We start from the raw sequence: 17,946 nt of genomic DNA on the forward strand, positions 1-17,946 counted from the left end.
AAATGTGAAATGTGAACAATGTAAAATAGGAAAGAGTCACGTAAAGTGAAATGCTGCGAAATGTCAAATCTGAAAACATGAACAGAAGAGAAATACAGAATAAATGACAGACAGAATAATGTATGTTGGCCTTACAAGGTTCAAAATCTTATTTTAATGATAAAAAATAAGAGAAACTTAACATATTTGATTAAGTGATGATATTTCAGGACTCAAAAGGATCAAACATGTGAATAAATGGTCAAGTGCTCACAAGAATCATTGAAAGCTTATACTCCAAAGCAAGATGATCTATTAAAACTTGAAGAATATGAGAGCATGAATATTAAAGAGAACTTGCCAAAAACTTAAAATATATTGAAGCTTGAAGACAAGATGGAGCCAAAGAAAGGCAAGCATGAAGACTTGAGTGCTTAAAATGTCAAAGTCTTAAGAAGTCGTCATGTAAGTACTTCATTCGATTTCAATATTGATACATGAAGCTCTTAAGTTAATTAATTGAACCTAAATACCTTTTAAAATACTTGGAAAATATTTTTATAAGGTCAAAAATTATTTCAAAAAGGTTAAAATTATTTTTGGAGTGAAAAACATCAAAATAGGATTTTCCAAATTCTGTTGTTTTTTCTATATTTGTGTTGATGAGAATTTTTCTCTATCAAAACCTCCTTATCTTAAAAAATGTTCAAAATCAAAGTTATGGTATTTTCTCTTAAATTTATGTTAATACTAAGAACGTCCAATTTGAAGTTATATAGAAAAAGTTATTACCAAAATACTAAAAGGTGGTCGAAGTTGACAACACCTCAGCCAAATGACTAGTCTACCAACTGACCAGAATGAATTGGGTTTTGTCAGCCAACTGACCAATTTGAACTATGTTTAGTTAGCTGACTGAAAATTATTTTTTAAAAATTGCAAAATGAACTCAGCCGCCTATCTCGCCAACTAGCCCTATATAAACTCTTACCCAGTCACTTGTCCAACCAACTGACCCTACGGGAATTTAAATTTTGAACTTTAACAAGAAAATTCCAAAAATTAGTTTTTCAAATATAAACATTATAAAAACTTGGGGGACACTCCAAGAAACTTGGGAAACAAGGAAACTCACTCAAAAAAACTCTATAAATGCTCCTTTAAACCAATGAATTAAATGAACCAAGTAATTGAAAATCAATTCCCAAAGCTGAAACTCTCATACTCTCAAAGCTCTCATGCTCTCATCTTTGCACATCTGAATTGCTAAGATTTTTTGGAAGCAACTGATCAATCCTTCTCTGTGTTTCTGAATTGTTGATTCTCATTTAGAAGGAAAACTTGGTGAAATTTCTTTTGAGCTTCAATTGTATTTCATATTGATATTTTGATTGAAGTATATAGTATTTGAAATTGTACTAATCCACCCTATCTGAGGGTAATTCTTTGTACACAAATTATTGATCTTGTTCTTGTATATTTGACAATTCAAGGATTGTTTGGATCATTGCCCAAGCGTGGGGTATCGCTTGGAAAGGCATTGCTCTAGCCTAATGAAGGAGTGTTTGAGCGTGGGGTATCGCTTGTAAGGTTTTGTTCCACCCGAAAAGGAATTGGTATAGTGGAATCCTTATGTGGTTTGCCTAAGGCGAGGACGTAGGCTGAGTGTGAAATTTATGAATGTATATTCATCTTCTGCATTGCAGTGAATTACTTCATATATTCTCATAATTTCGTGAGTTTACAAAGATCTATATATATAGCAAAATTACAACTAAAACTGATAACTGATATCTAAACTAACAATGTTAAACTAATAGCTTAACTAACTTACTGTTTCAAATAACAAAAACAGTTAATTAATCTGTTGTTGTTGTTACTTCTCCTTTGCTAAGATTAACACTCCCCCTCAAGTCACAATCTGTAATCTTTGTGACTTGTATTGAAGAAACTGACTTACTTTGTCTTGGAGCAAAAATATCCTTCATACCAAGCAATTCTGATAGTCTTGAAAAGGAAGAAAATCGTAAAGCCTTGGTGAAAATATCAGCTACTTGGGAATTTGTTGCAACATAAAAGGTTTTTATCATTCCTTTCATAATTTTGTTTCTTACTAAATGACAATCCAATTCAATATGTTTTGTTCTTTTGTGAAATACAGGATTTGCAGCTATGTATAAGGCTGCTTGATTATCACAAAATAACATGGCTAGTCTTGGAAGTTCAATTTTTAAATCCTTAAGCAATTGTAATACCCATGTAATCTCATAAGTTGCACTTGCCATGACTTTGTATTCAGCTTCAGCTAAAGATCTTGAAACTATTCCTTGTTTCTTTGATTTCCAAGATATCAATGACTCACCTAAGTAAATAGCATAACCTATCAAAGATCTTCGTGTGTCTAGGCAACCAGCCCAATCTGCATCACAAAAAGACTTAATATGTAGCTCTGAATTACTTGGGAAGAAAATTCCTTTTCTTGGTGAACCTTTAATATACTGAAGTACTCTGTTGGCTGCAAGCTGATGAGGTTCCCTGGGTTGAGATACAAATTGGCTTAACCTATGCACAACATAGGTAATGTCAGGTCTGGTTAGGGTTAAGTGTAACAATCTACCAATTAATCTTCTATATTAAGAAGGATTAGCAAGTGGTTTACCTTCATACTTGGACAATCTCAAGTTTTGTTCCATAGGAAATTTAACAGCTTTGCTGCCAACAAAACCTGTATCATTCAAAATTTTCAGTGCATATTTTCTCTGATTTAAACTAATTCCTTCATCAGTTCTTGCTACTTCAAGGCCTAGAAAATATCGTAAAGATCCCAAATCTTTCAATCCAAATTTAGCATCAAGAACATGCTTCAAATTATCAACACAAGTAGGATTGTTGCCAGTAATCAAAATATCATCTACATAAACCAGTAGCACTGTGAAAGAACAACCAGACATGTGAGTAAATAATGAATAAACATACTTTGATTGAACAAAACCCATCTACAGAATTATGGTAGAAAACTTTTCCAACCACTGCCTTGAAGCCTGCTTAAGTCCATAAAGACTCTTATTTAATTTGCACACAAGATAGTCCCCCTTACTGTGAAATCTTGGTGGAAGAGACATGTATACATCCTCAAGTAACTCCCCATGAAGAAAAGCATTATTAACATCAAGTTGATGTGAATGTCACCCTTTCACAGTAGCTAATGCAAGAACTATTCATACCGAAACAGACTTGGCAATAGGAGAAAAAGTATCTGAATAATCTAAGCCAAGTTGTTGAGTAAAACCTTTGGCCACAAAACGAGCCTTATACCTTTTAGTGGAACCATCAGGATGATATTTAATTTTGGACACCCATTTGCAGCCAATGGGAGATTTACCAGGAGGTAATGGAGTAAGAGTACATGTATTATTAAGTTCCAAAGCAACAATCTCTTTGTCCATGGCTTCTCTCCACTTAGAAAACTGAACTGCTTGATGGAAAGAAGCAGGTTCTGAAGGTGTAGAATTAACAGCCATGACAAAAGAATGAAAAGAAGGGCCAATGTGAGAGTAGCTTATACTAGTAGAAATGTCATATGGTAAACTAGGAGCAGGTTTTTTACTAACAAGTTTACAAGAATAATCTGATAAGTAAGAAGGAGGATGATGAGATCTAACAGACCTTCTTAAAGAAGGAATAAAAGGAATAAAAGGAGAGGATGAAGTATCTACAGGATCAAGATTAATAGGAATATTGGCTGAAGAAGTAGGATTTTTTGAATCAAGATTAGAAGAATTATGTTCAATGGAAAAGCTATGATTTTTAGAATCTGTAGGTGAAGTGGAGCGAGAAGGAGAAACAAAAATAGAATTAAGATCATAAGATTCAAATGTAGAATGAGGGAAAACAAATTTATCTAAATAAGAAATAGAAGGATTAACATAATCTTTAAAAGGAAAGATATGTTCATAAAATTGAACATCTCTGGATATGAAAGCAGAATTAGTTTCAATATCCAAAAGCTTATATCCTCTAATGCCATGAGGGTAGCCTAGAAACACACACTTTCAAGCCCTAGGAGCAAACTTGTGCCTATTGTGAGAGAGAGTAGAAGCAAAACATAAACAACCAAAACATTTCAAACGAGAATAAGGAGACTTGCTGAAAAGAAGCTCAAAAGGACTTTTATTACCTAAAGATTTAGAAGGAATCTTATTGAGTAAATAAACAGCAATCGATATGCAATCACCCTAGTAGCTCAATGGCACTTGGGACTAAAATAACAATGCTCTTGCAATATTGAGTATATGTTGATGCTTCCTTTCAACAATTGCATTCTGTTGAGGAGTATCAACACAGCTCAATTGATGTAAAATTCCATTTTTATGAAAAAAATATTTAAGAATAAATTCAGTGCCATTGTCACTTCTGATGATTTGAATTGTGGTATTAAATTGTGTTTTAACCAAAGCAGCAAATTGAGGAAGAAGAAACTGAGTATCAAATTTTTGCTTAACAAGATAAACCCAAGTACACCTAGTAAAATCATCCATAATTGATAGAAAATATCTAAAACCTTCAAGAGTACAAGTAGCAAAAGGACCCCATAGATCACAATGTATTAGCTCAAAAGGTTTATTTGAAGCTATTGGCCTAATAAGGCTTACAATTCTTATTTTGATGATAACAAATAAAATGACATATTTAATATGTTTCAAGTAAAAGTTTTTTTGAGGAAAACAATAAAGCTCAAGTGCATAAGGAAGTTTATGAATTACAAAGAATCCTTGAAGAATACAAAGTAAAGCTTATGGATTATAAAGAGCATGAAGAACAAAGTTATACTGTGAAAAGCTCAAAGGAAAGATTGCAACCACAAAGATGATGGAAGAACAAGATTGAAGACTAAAAGAATTATATTTTTTCAAAGGATATTCTAAATGTAAGTACTTCAAAGTTAATCTCAAGTATAAAGTGGTTTGAAGCTCATAGAAATTCAAAAATATGTTTCTATATATATACTCTAAAGAATGATTTTTAAAAAAATAAAAAGAAAGGGTTTAAGAAAAGAAAAACTTTTTGAAATAATGAAAGGCCAGGCGACTGCCACATTAAGAAAATGATTTTTCAAAAAGTCCATAGCTAGACAGGCGACTGCCTAACCTGCCAGGCGCCTACGTGAACAAGCCAGGCGACTGCCTTGGTTCTAGCAGGCGACTGCCAGCATTCTGTGTTGAGAGAGTGCTCTGTGACAGGCGACTATCAAGTCGTGGCAGGCGACTATCAAGTCGTGGCAGGCGACTGTCACTCGAACGTTGGCATTAAATCTCTCAACGGGAAGATTTTTTAAACCACGTTTTTGAACATATTTATTTCAAAATATTTGGAAATGATTTTTAGGAATCTTTGGGAGTAAATGGATGGCTTCTAAAACATCTATAAATAGTCAAAATCTTCAAAGGTTTAAAATGATGATTATTATTGTAGCAATATTCAAAGGTTTTTTAAATCAAGCAATCTCCAAAGGTCTTCAGATCCAACAATCTTCAAAGTTCTTAGATCAAGCAAAGTTTTCAAAGGTTTTTAGATCAACTGATCTTCAAGTATTCAAAATTCTCAAAGGATCTAAAACTTTCTTGAGTTTAAATTTCTGATCTAATATTGATTCATACTTTAAAGCAAAGCTTTCAAAAATCAGAATCTTTCATTTTCTTTGAAAAATCATTTGGTAATTCATACTAAGCATTGAGCTTCAAATTTCTTATATTTGAATTTTCTTGAAGTATAAGTGTGCTGATCTTTGTACTAATTTACTCTATTGTGAGAGTTCTCTTTTGTACACAAATTTCTTTATCATCATTCTTAAACGATTCAGAGTTGTTGAATCGTTGGACCAAACAAGGGGTTATTGTTTGGAGAGGCGGGCACTAGCCTAACAGAAGGAGTGGTTGTAAATAGGTATTGTTCCACCAAGTAAAGGAACTGATATAGTGGAATCCTTTGGTATTTTGCCAAAAGCGAGGACATAGGCTGTGTTGAAGCCGAACCTCGTAAAAATTCTTGTCTCTTTCTCTCTGCTTTACTTTATATTCTTTACTTGCTATAGTTGTATGATTTAAAAGTGCAGGTTGCAAGTTCTTAAGTGAGAAAGAAACAAAGGTACTTGATATTTAGAAAGTACGTTTTGATTAATCGTTTGCGAAAACCCAAAGAGGGAGTACGTTGGTTAATCTACGGAAATCTTAATCAAGTAGAGTGCATACTAAGAGTTTACAGGGAAATCAACAAAAGCTTTAATATTTTTTATTAAGTGATTTAATTATCTTGGTTTCATTGATTGACTTGTGAATTTAAATTTTAGTACTTCTTAAGTGTGGTTATCGTTCATATATATCTTGTTTTCTAGGTAATTAAAATTAAAAGCTTAAAAATTATTAAAATATAAAAAGAATCCAATTCACCCCCCCCCTCTTGGGAAGCTATTCCTCATTTCAGAAGCATAGTTAATACAAACAAAAGGTAATCTTTTCTGTTTAGAGAAATGACAAACATCACAACATTTTGATTTATTAGAAATATTTACATCAAGATCATTTTTAAGCAAAGAAAACTTGGAATAAGAAGGATGACCTAGCCTAGTATGCCACAATTCTGAAGAAGAATAACCAGCAAGAGTATGATTGACAGCAAAGGCAGTATGCACAGTAGAATCTTGCAACAAATACAGCCCATTGTATTCTTTACCCAGTCCAATCGTGCTCCATAGAGCAAGGTCCTGAATGAAACAACAATTACTGAAAAATATAAGGCAACAATGAAGATGTTTGGTAAGTTTGCTAACTGAAATCAAATTAAAATTAAATGTAGGAATACACAGAACATCGGTAAGGATGAGAGTAGGAGAAATTTGTACTGTGCCTATGTGTGTAACTAAGACCTTTTCCCCATTTGGAAAATAGACATAAGTTTATGCAATAGAAGTAACAGAGGTCAACTGAGAGACAGAATGGACCATATGGTCAGTAGCTCTAGTATCAATGATCCAATCATTGGATTTAGAATTATGCATATGATGAGATGGAGCATAAAATATGGAATGAGATAGATTTGGTTGAAACCAAAAAGAGTTACCTGAAAAATTAGATGAATAAGAAGGAGTAGAACTACTACAAGCATGAAAACAAGATTGAGAAGATGCAATGGGTGCTGAAACAAAAGTATTCTAATGAGAGACTTGAGTACCAAATCCTGATCCAGTTGTTGAATGACTTTTCAAAAAAGTAAGCAACTGCTCACATTGAGCCTGAGTAATTGGACATTGTGTCGAGGAAGGATGTTGTGTTTGAGGCATATTTTCTGATTAAAGACCAATTTGAGGCAACGAACCAACCACTTGATTAGCCATAATTTTGACCTCCTTTAAGTTTGTACCCTAAAGGATAACCATGAAACTTATAGCATTTATCAGCTATATGACCCGTTAAACCACAATAGGTGCAAATTGGTCTTTCTTTCTTAGAATGCCCTCCTCCTTTACCACCATTGAAATGCTGAAATTGTCCTTTGTTGTGATCAACAAACATTGCAGCAACATTTGCTTCAATATTATAACCTGTAATGTTATGACCAATGTTTCTTCTCTTTTCTTCTTGTATAACTAAAGAGCAAACTTTGCTTAATGAAGGACTTAAAAAACCATAGTCTTCCTCTCTTTCCTTTACTCTCTTTATTTTCAGCATAGATTAACTGCGTCAATGATTTATATTTCTTAATCATAAAAACTACATGGATTGGATTTTAAATAAACTGAAGTTTAATTTATTTTTGGGATTGCGGAAATTGAAAGGGAGTACGTTGGTTGATAAATAATTTTCCGAAACCTTAAGGGAGTACGTTGATTGGTTAACAACCCAAAACCTATTAACGGAAGGTTTATTTGAAATCTGAATTTTGGGAAGAGTGTAGATGTTATATTGATTATCATAAAGAAAGATCAAATTCATTCTCTGCAGGGCTTGAATCAAATTTCATATACACAGGGCTACAAAGGCTGAAACTTATCTAAGAGCTGAAGCTTATATATTGATTGAATATATTGTGGTTGAATGGTTTAAAGTTTGATATTGATTAGGGTGTGTTGATATTCCAAATTTGTGGTTAAGCTAACTAAATATTAAAGGTTAAATTAATCTTGAAAGTACTGCAGTGCATATATTGACTTATGCTTGGTAAATCAATTGTTTGATTGGGTGATTAAGTTTTAATAAATTGTGTTTTGGTTTGAGGATTGAATAAGTAAGTAAACACTTTTTTGTGTGATTGTTAAATCAACAGAAGGTCAAGAATCTTAAAAATAATTAAAAGAAATTTTAAATAACCCAATTCACCCCCCCCCCCCCTCTTGGGACTACACCTTAGTTTTCAATTGGTATCAGAGCAGGGTTGTAGCAAATCCTAACTAGAAGCTACATAAATATTTATATGGCACACTTAGGCGTAGCTCCCTTTGGAGAGGGTTAATCCTCAACCAAGCCTCCCATCTTTTGTGGAATAAACTACACCTTTTGGAAACAAAGAATGAGGATCTACCTTCAAACCATGGATTGGAAAGCATGGAGGGTTGTCACACATAGTGACCTTATCCCTACCAAACTTGTAGATGTTAAAGAAATTCCCAAAGAGGAAAAAGAATGGACCGACAATGACCATAAGATCTTGCAAGTAAATTCAAGTGCTTTGAATGCTTTATATTGTGCTCTTGATATAAATGAATTCAATAGGGTCATGGCATGCAAATCAACCAAAGAAATATGGGATAAATTAGAAGTAAACTATGAAGGTACTATTGATGTAAGGGATAATAAGATCGATATGTTAACTAGTGAATATGAAGCCTTTAGGATGAACCCAGAAGAATCAATCACTAGCATGTACACTAGGTTCACCCATAATATAAACTCCTTAAATGCACTAGGAAAAACTTACAGCACCTATGAAATGATCTGAAAAATTCTTACAACACCTATGAAATGGGAACCTAAGGCCACTACAATAACTGAAGGACGGAATCTTAAAAATACTTCCTTAGATGAACTCATAGGTTCTCTCCTCACCTATGAAATGGCTATGAACAAAAGAAGTGGAAAATCTAAAGCCCAAGAATCTGTTGCATTTAAAGCCTCAAATAAAAACTCTAGTGATGAAAATGAAGATGAGATGGATATAAATGAAATAGCCTACATATCCAAGAAGCTTGAAAAAATCCTTAGAAATAAGAATAAATTCACAAGAAAAATCTGGAACTCAAAATCCGAATCAGATGAAGAAGAAACCAATAAAAAGAAATCAAGGAATAAAATCCCTACATGTTATAATTGCAAAAAGGATGGACACACAAAACCAGATTGTCCACAACTTAAGAATGATTCCAAAAAGAAAAAGAAAAAGGCAATGAAAGCCACTACTTGGGACAACATGAGTACAAGTAGTTCATAAAGTGAAAGTGACCAAGAGGTTGCTTGCTATATGACATGGGACGATGATGAAGAACAAAGTTCCTCATCCAAATCGGTTAATGAGTATAGTAGTGATTCATCTAATGAAACCAATGATGAGAGCATGCCATCTTATAAAGATTTACAAAATGAATTATTCAAAGTTCATAAGATCCTAGTCAAAGTAACTAAACAATATATTTCACTGAAAAATAAGAATGAAGGTACAATAAAGGAGCTGGAATCCTTTAAACTTGCTTAAAGAGAAAAAGATTTAAAAATAAAAAAAATAGAAAATAAGAATGAAGCCATGATAAAAGAGTTCGAATCTAAAAATCTTGCTATAAAAGAAAAAGGTTTGAAAATCAAGAGATTAGAAAGCAAGAATGAAAAGTTGATGAAGGAATTAGAAGACTTAAGACCCCAATACTCTATGGAAAATGAGAAAGATCAATATATTTCTGAATTAGAGAATAAAATCAGAAAAATATCTCAAAATCAAGAAAAGGGCAAAAATATACAAAATTCAGAAATTTAGGATCTTAAGAGAGAAATTGAAGATCAAGCCAAAATCATCTATAACTTCACAAAAGGAAAAGAAAATCTTGACAAAATGATTGGGGCACAAAGAATGTCCTTAAATAAAGAAGGCATAGGATTTAATGGGGTTGAGAATACAAAGAAAAAGAATGTCTACATGGGATACTTTACAAAAGTCTCTAAAGATTATACTACCTCTTCAAATGCTTATACTCACACCACATGCTTCCTATGTAAGAAGAAGGAACATATAAAGTTTGAATGTCCATTAAAGAGAAAGGGTATGAAAACTAAACAAGTTTGGAAAGTAAAAGAAACATTCCTTGTTAAACCATCCGGACCCAAGAAACTATGGGTACCAAAAACATGATAAAAATGGATTAGTAATAACTCAAAAAGAAAATTCTCCTTGTTCAAATCTATGGAAAATTATTTCTTAATACAAGGATATTAAACTAATTGAAAATCTCAAAGAAGATTTTAAGAGCTTATTGACAACTATAACATTGAGACAAATAAAAAGAAAAATAATATTGTTGTCCTTAATCAATGAATGAATCATACAAGGCTTAACTTAGAAAGTATTAAGATTTGAAAAGCAATATGAATTTTGAGTGTTCATATGAAATCAAAAAAAAAAAAAAAATCTGAAGCAAATTGAGCTTATTGCATGAGCATTTTGATAAAGAGAGATTGGTAGAGAAATTGTGAAAGAAACAAACTTGGAAAGAAAACAAAGGTCAGCCAACTGACCATAAGCTCAGTCAATTGACTGAACAACACCTTAAGGATAAAGGATAAGTCAGTCGACTGACCATAAGCTCAACTGACTGACTAAAGGTAAACTTTTTAAAGAAGTTTTAATGGAACTTAAATTTAATATGAAATATATTTGAGAATAAGAGATACTTGAGCAACATAAGAACAATTTAAGCAAAAGTGTAGTACAATGCACATGGTAATGATATACTCCATGCTTATATGAAATGCTGATATGCTATATACTTCTATGCTACATGCTCACATGTTGATATCTTGATAATTCCAAAGATATGAAAATGATTTGACTTATATTAATGATTTATGGCTCACTATATATTGAAAATTTGAACATGAAGTTATTGAGCATGATTTTGAAGCATGAATTTTGATATGATATTGATATATGAATATGAAATTAATTCTTGACCATACATACTAATGATGGTTCGTATGGATAAACTTGTTTGTCTTGTACTAGACTACATGTGCTTATTGATAATCTTCTTTATGTTACTAATGTCAAAATGGAGAGAAAGTTGAATTGAAAAATTGGCATCTAAATAATTTGGTATGCATAAGTAGTGCATGATGTGACATTAGCTTTGGTATCTATGAAGTATATTGGTATCCATGAATATATCAATTGGTATTTGAGTAAGACAGCCTAATTATACCCATGAGTATGTTATGATATTAATGATATTGAGATGATATTGGTATTTGATATTACTATCCATAAGCACATACATGATGAAAATCAATATTTAAAGCATAGGATGATAAATTTAAAAGCTCAATTGGTATCAAATCTGAATGTATTAAATTCAGGGGGGGTATTATGACTTATTGCTTGTATTATGATTTTTCCCTAATTTTCAATTGGTATCATGAAATACACAATTGGGGATCATGAATTTATGTAAAAAAGGGAAAGAATGATTGAATTATGAATGACAAATATGAAATATGCATGATGATTTTTTTAGCTAATATAAATGTTGTGCAACATATGCTTGATTGTGAATTTAAAAATGTTGTAACACATATGAAATATGAATTACAAATATGAAATATGCATGACTATTTGACTATTGAAGCACACTACATAGGCTATATTACAATATATTGGGAAGTGTGTGTTCATATGTTCATATGCTCAAAAAATGATTTTATTTGAACTTAATCATTTTTTATATCTTACTCCTTTTGATTGATGTCAAAAAGGGGGAGAAGTTTTGAGCAAAAATTCATGGTATTAAAAAAAAAATTTGAGCATGGTATTAAAAACTTGAACATGATATATGTATCAAAAGTGGGAGAAGTATTTGATATTGAATGATCTTGAACTTGAATGATGTAATGAGCATGATAGTAAAAGAGTTTTTGAAATTGATCCTAATATTGTTAAGTTTGTTAAGATGATGCTTATTGTAAGAGGGAATCTTTTTAAGGCTCACTCAAATTTTTGCTTCTTATTTGTCATCATAAAAAAGGGAGAGATTGTTGGCCTTACAAGGCTTAAAATCTTGTTTTGATGATAACAAACAATAGAAACTTAAGATATTTGGTTAAGTGATGATATTTCAGGACTCACAAGGATCAAGCATGTGAATAAAAGGTCAAGTGCTCACAAGAATCATTGGAAGCTTATACTCAAAAGCAAGATGATCTATTAAAATTTGAAGAATATGAGAGCATGAATACTAAAGAGAACTTGCTAAAGGCTTAAAATATATTGAAGCTTGAAGACAAGATGGAGCCAAAGAAAGACAAGCATGAAGACTTAAGTGCTTAGAATGTCAAAGTCTTAAGAAGTCGTCATGTAAGTACTTCATTCGATTTCAATATGGATACATAAAACTCTTAGGTTAATTAATTGGAACTAGATACCTTTTAAAAAACTTGAAAAATATTTTTATAAGGTCAAAAATTATTTCAAAAAGGTTAAAATTATTTTTGGAATGAAAAGCCCCAAAAAAGGATTTTCCAAATTCTATTATTTTTTTCTATATCTGTATTGATAAGAATTTTTCTTTATCAAACACCCCTTATCATAAAACGTGTTGAACATTAAAGTTATGAGTGTTTCTCTTAGCTTTCTTTTTCATACTCAAAACATCCAATTTGGAGTTATATAAAAAAAAAGTTATGACCCAAATACTAAAAGGTGGTCGAAGCTGGCAGCACCTCAGCCAACTGACTAGAATGAACTGGGTTTTTTCAGCCAACTGACCAATTTGAACTATGTTCAGTCAGCCAACTGACAATTATTTTTTGAAAATCCTGAACAGACAGAATGGACTCAGCTGCCTGTCCAAGCGGCTAACCCTGTATAAACTCTTACCCAGTCGTATAGTAACTAGGGAAAAAAATTTAATTATTATTATTAATCAATTAATTAATTAAATATTATTAAATTAATTAAATAAATAAAAGGAATAGTATGAAAGAAAAAAATAAAAAATAAAAAAATTAAATTAAGATTAATTATAATTAATTAAACATTATTAAATTGAATTAATTAAATATTACTAAATTGAATTCATAAAATAAATAATAGGATAAGATATATATATATATATATATAATATTATTATAATATTATAATATAATATAAGTTATGTTATATTAGGATTGCTTTTGGAAATCTTCAATTGGCATTTGCAGACAGAGGCCTCACTCACGCCTCTCCCTCTCCATCTCTCTCCTCCGTCTCCCTCCTCTCTCACCTTATTTCTTCAGCAAATATTCAGCTAATTGGGAAACGGAAGGTACTGTTGGATTCCTAACTTCGCCATTGACATTTCTACTAGAGCGGATTTGTGGGTGTTCCCAGGAATCCAAGTAAAATAATGAATAGTTTATAATTCGGGAAATGTGAGTATGATATTATTCTGGGAATTCAGTTATTTGACAGGAAAATGTGTATATATATATATATATATATATATATATATATATATATATATATCTGTGTGTGTGTGTGTGTGTGTGTGTGTGTGTGTGTGTGTGCGTATGTATGATATTTTCAGGGAAATGGAATTATGAACGTCGTGGGCATGAGTTAGAATTAGTTGGCGAGTTCAGTTAGCCAAGGTAAGGGAAATATGCTATGTTAGGAATTTCAAAAATTTCATCAATAGTTTATATGTGTTTCGAGGTGAATTCTATAAGGTATAAATTATTTTTATTATCAGAAAATACAGATTTTATTACAAGAATTTTTGTTTATTTAATTGTGTGGCATGAGTTAATATTAGATCAGTTCAGGATTTATACAATTTTTCAAAATATCATGATTTACAGTGTTTTTGCATAGAAACATGTTTTACTAGATTTTACAGAATTATGAATTACAGTGTATATATAGACAAATATATTTTACAAACAGATATGTTTTGTAGATAGATATTATACAAACAGATATTTATCAGACAAATATTTTACAGATATTATACAAACAAATATTTTACGGTATTTACAGAATGTCATGATTTCCAAAATCATAACACTCAAACATTATAGATTATTCAGTCAGATATTACAGTTATTTCAGTCAGATATTATAGTTATTTTAGTCAGATAGTACAATATTTCAAATCAAATTTATAGTGTTATGGTTATTTTGGAATCATGATGAAACAGCAAGATAATTATATATATTAGTATTATACAGTATCAGATCCCTGATGAATTATTTTAGACTGATTCAGTCAATAGAGCACGGTATCGTTGCTATTTTCATATCAGAGTGCAACCACATATATGAGATAGTATGTGGATTCCATCAATCGTGCCTGTGGAGGGATTGCAGTCTCCCTAGTATTCTAGGTTGAGGAGGTCGGTTCAACGAGGTAGATACCAGTACCGTGCCTTTGGAGAGATTGCAGTAAAGGCCGGACTAAGGATTGATAAAGTATTCAGGTGACTTATCTTGGTAGGCCAACCAGAGTTAAGTCCAGCTTACGGGCCGCATAACCCTATCATGAGGGGTTAAATCATAACATACAGATTTTCAAAGATATTTCTTAGTTATATATAGATTTTCAAAAGAACAGAAGATATGTTATATTCTTATCAGTATGGATAAATAGAAAACTCAGATAATACAATTGTATTTTAAGTCATGTAGGTGTGAGTTGCATAGTATTTACATGATATCTCTATTCAGTTATTTATCAGTAAATTATTTATGTAGACTTAGTTGCCACACACTAGTAATAGCATATTTCTTCTTACTGATCGTTGTCTTATCCCAGTAAATTAACACTTTTTAGGTGATTCAATTAGACAAGTAGATCAGGCTCACAGTTAGAGAGTTCGTCTACACTACCCTGTCTGAAGGGTAAGTGTTATCAGAAAATTGTATTTTTGAGTAGTATTCAGGAGTGTTGGGTAGAAGGTGCTAGGATGATGTATAATTATGTATGTGTGCTTTGGGTTAATACTGGATTCTGGTATTGTAAATATAAATGTATGACTTTAAGCTTTCCGCTGCATAGGTGATTTTAGGGGTATCAGAGTAGAATGATTATCAGTATATTTTATATATTATTTGGGAAAAAAATTTATATATTATTTGGAAAGAAAAAAATGGTATGAAATTTAAGGTCGTTACATTTTGGTATTCGAGCCAAGTTTGCTAGGTTCTGCAGACTTTAGTAAACAGCAGAATACAATACCAGAGTATAGGAATGGATTGTGAGGAGAATAGGAAATGGGTAGATTGAGATATGAGTCAGTCGTTGATAGAGGATAAGATTGGAATTTTGGGTTCTTTCTTGCAGCTTGGAGGTAGGAAATTCTGTGATTGTTTCTGTGATTTTCCTGGGGTGACGACTTCAAGAAAACCATAGTAAACTATCGTTGGGTCTTGTTTCTGAGGAGTAGGATTGAATCCTAAATTGGGATTGAGGATGATAAAATGAATGGTCATAGAAGATTATTTTTGGAACCTAGTGTGTTAAGTGTATTAGTGGCATTACATGGCGTCACCCAAAAGGTGATGGCAGAAATGGCTAGGAGTCTAGGGAAACAGAGTTGCACGATTGAGCAGTTCACGCGTATGAAGCCCCGTCGTTTTTCAGAGGGGCCGACCCATTAATGGCTGAGAGTTAGGTTTAAGATATTGAGGACATGTTGGTAGTGCTCCTTTATTAAGGAGTAGAAAGTATCATTTGCTGCATTCAAGTTGAGTGGGAAAGCAAATGTTGGTGGGGATCAGTGAGACTAGTAGAGAAACAGAGACCTGAGCCTATAGCGATGATCTGGAGCCGCTTCAAAGAGTTGTTCTTTGAATGATACTTCCCCGCTACCATTGGAAATGCAAAGGCGACAGAGTTTTGCATTTGACGCAGGGGCATATGGTGGTACAACAACATGCAGCTAGATTTATTGAGTTCTTCTGGTTTGCCCTGCACTTAGTGCCAGATAAGGAAAGAAGGCGAGGAAGTTTGGAGAGGGCCTGAGTTAGGGATTTTATAAGTAGGTATTGTGCGGAACTTTAGGGGACAGAACTGCCCACTAGCTGACTCGGGCTGCTCTATTGAGCAATTTACTTGTATGAATCCTCCGACTTTTGCGGGAGGAGTTGATGCAATCGTTGCGAAGGAATGGATCCAAGAGATGGAGGATATACTAGCAAGTTTCTGCTATGCAGATGAGCAGAAGGTTTTGTATGCTATTTTTAAAATAACTGAGGAGGCGAAGCATTGGTGGATGTCGATGAAGTTACTTGAAGAACAAAGGCCAGATTCAGCCGTCATTGACATGGAACCATTTTAAAAAAAATTTTCTATGATCGATACATGTACTCTCCCACCAGAGATGCCCACGAGGAGGAGTTTATGAACTTGAACCATAGGAAGAGGCCTACGCCTCCTGGATTTCAGGTAGGTACCAGTCAGGGGCCTTAGAGAAGGCATGGGGGTAGTGGAGGTCAGAGACAGAGAATGGGGGATCAGGCTTAACAAAGTAATCCATCATGCCCTCTTTGTCCAAGGTGTTATCAGAGACATTTAGGGGAATGCTGAATTGGAAAAAATGTCTGTTACTGGTGTGGTAGACCCGATCACATTGCACGAACCTGTTTAGCGTCACTTAAATACATTTGCAAAAGACTAGTTTTAGGGAACATCCAGGCGCCCTGTGGCAAACAATAGGGGAATATTGCGTAGGCGCGGGACTATGCATTGACACTGGGAGATGCTGAGGTTACAAGCGACATCATGATAGGTATGATTACTACTTTATCATATAAAGCTATTGATTTATTCGAATCAAGTGCCACTCATTCGTTCATGTCATTAGGATATGTTTTGACGACCGGAGTTGAGACACGGTTGTTAGATACTAATTTGTCATTAGCCAAGCCAACTGGATCAGTAGTTAGATGTGGAAGGGTACCTAAAAACTATCTAGTGGGCATTCTAGAAAGAATAGTACTAGCTGATCTTGTAGTATTAGACATGCAAGGATTCGATATAATAGTGGGTATGGACTAGCTGATAGCTAACTATGCTAGTATAGACTGTTATCAGAAAGAGGTAGTGTTCAAACCTCCAAAAGGATAGGGGTATAGATTTGTGGGGTTATGGGTGCCCACCCCACCACGGTTGTTATCCTCCATTCAGGTGAAGAGGTTGTTGTTAGAGGGTTGTCATGGATATTTGGCTTGTGTGAAGGAAGTATCAGAAGGGGAATTAAGGATATTCCGGTAGTGAGGGATTTTCCTAATGTATTCCCTGAGGATTTGTCGGGACTACCTCTTGATCTTGAGGTAAAATTTGTTATTGATTTAGTTCCAGGAACAGCGCTGATTTCGAAGGCGCCATATAAAATGGCACTGGTATAGTTAAAAAAGTTAAATGAACAGTTGCAAGAACTATTAGATAAGGGGTTTATTCAGCCCAGCGTGTCACCTTAGGGAGCACCGGTATTATTTAGGGAAAAGAAAGATGGGTCGATGAGAGCGTGCATCCGTTACATATTTTTATAAGTCAGCCAAAATAGTGGGGACAGTGTAATCCTAAAGTTAGTATGCCCATAAGAATGTAAGATACTAAGTGGGTAACAATTGGACTCCTATGTTCTGTGAAAATTCTTTATTCCCTGGGAAGTGGGGTCATCACCATAACCTGAAATCAACCATGGGAACAAGATGTCATGGGCATCACGTTGCCAAGTC

Source organism: Malania oleifera, chromosome 10, assembly GCF_029873635.1.
Source record: "Malania oleifera isolate guangnan ecotype guangnan chromosome 10, ASM2987363v1, whole genome shotgun sequence".
Classification (NCBI taxonomy): Eukaryota; Viridiplantae; Streptophyta; class Magnoliopsida; order Santalales; family Ximeniaceae; genus Malania; species Malania oleifera.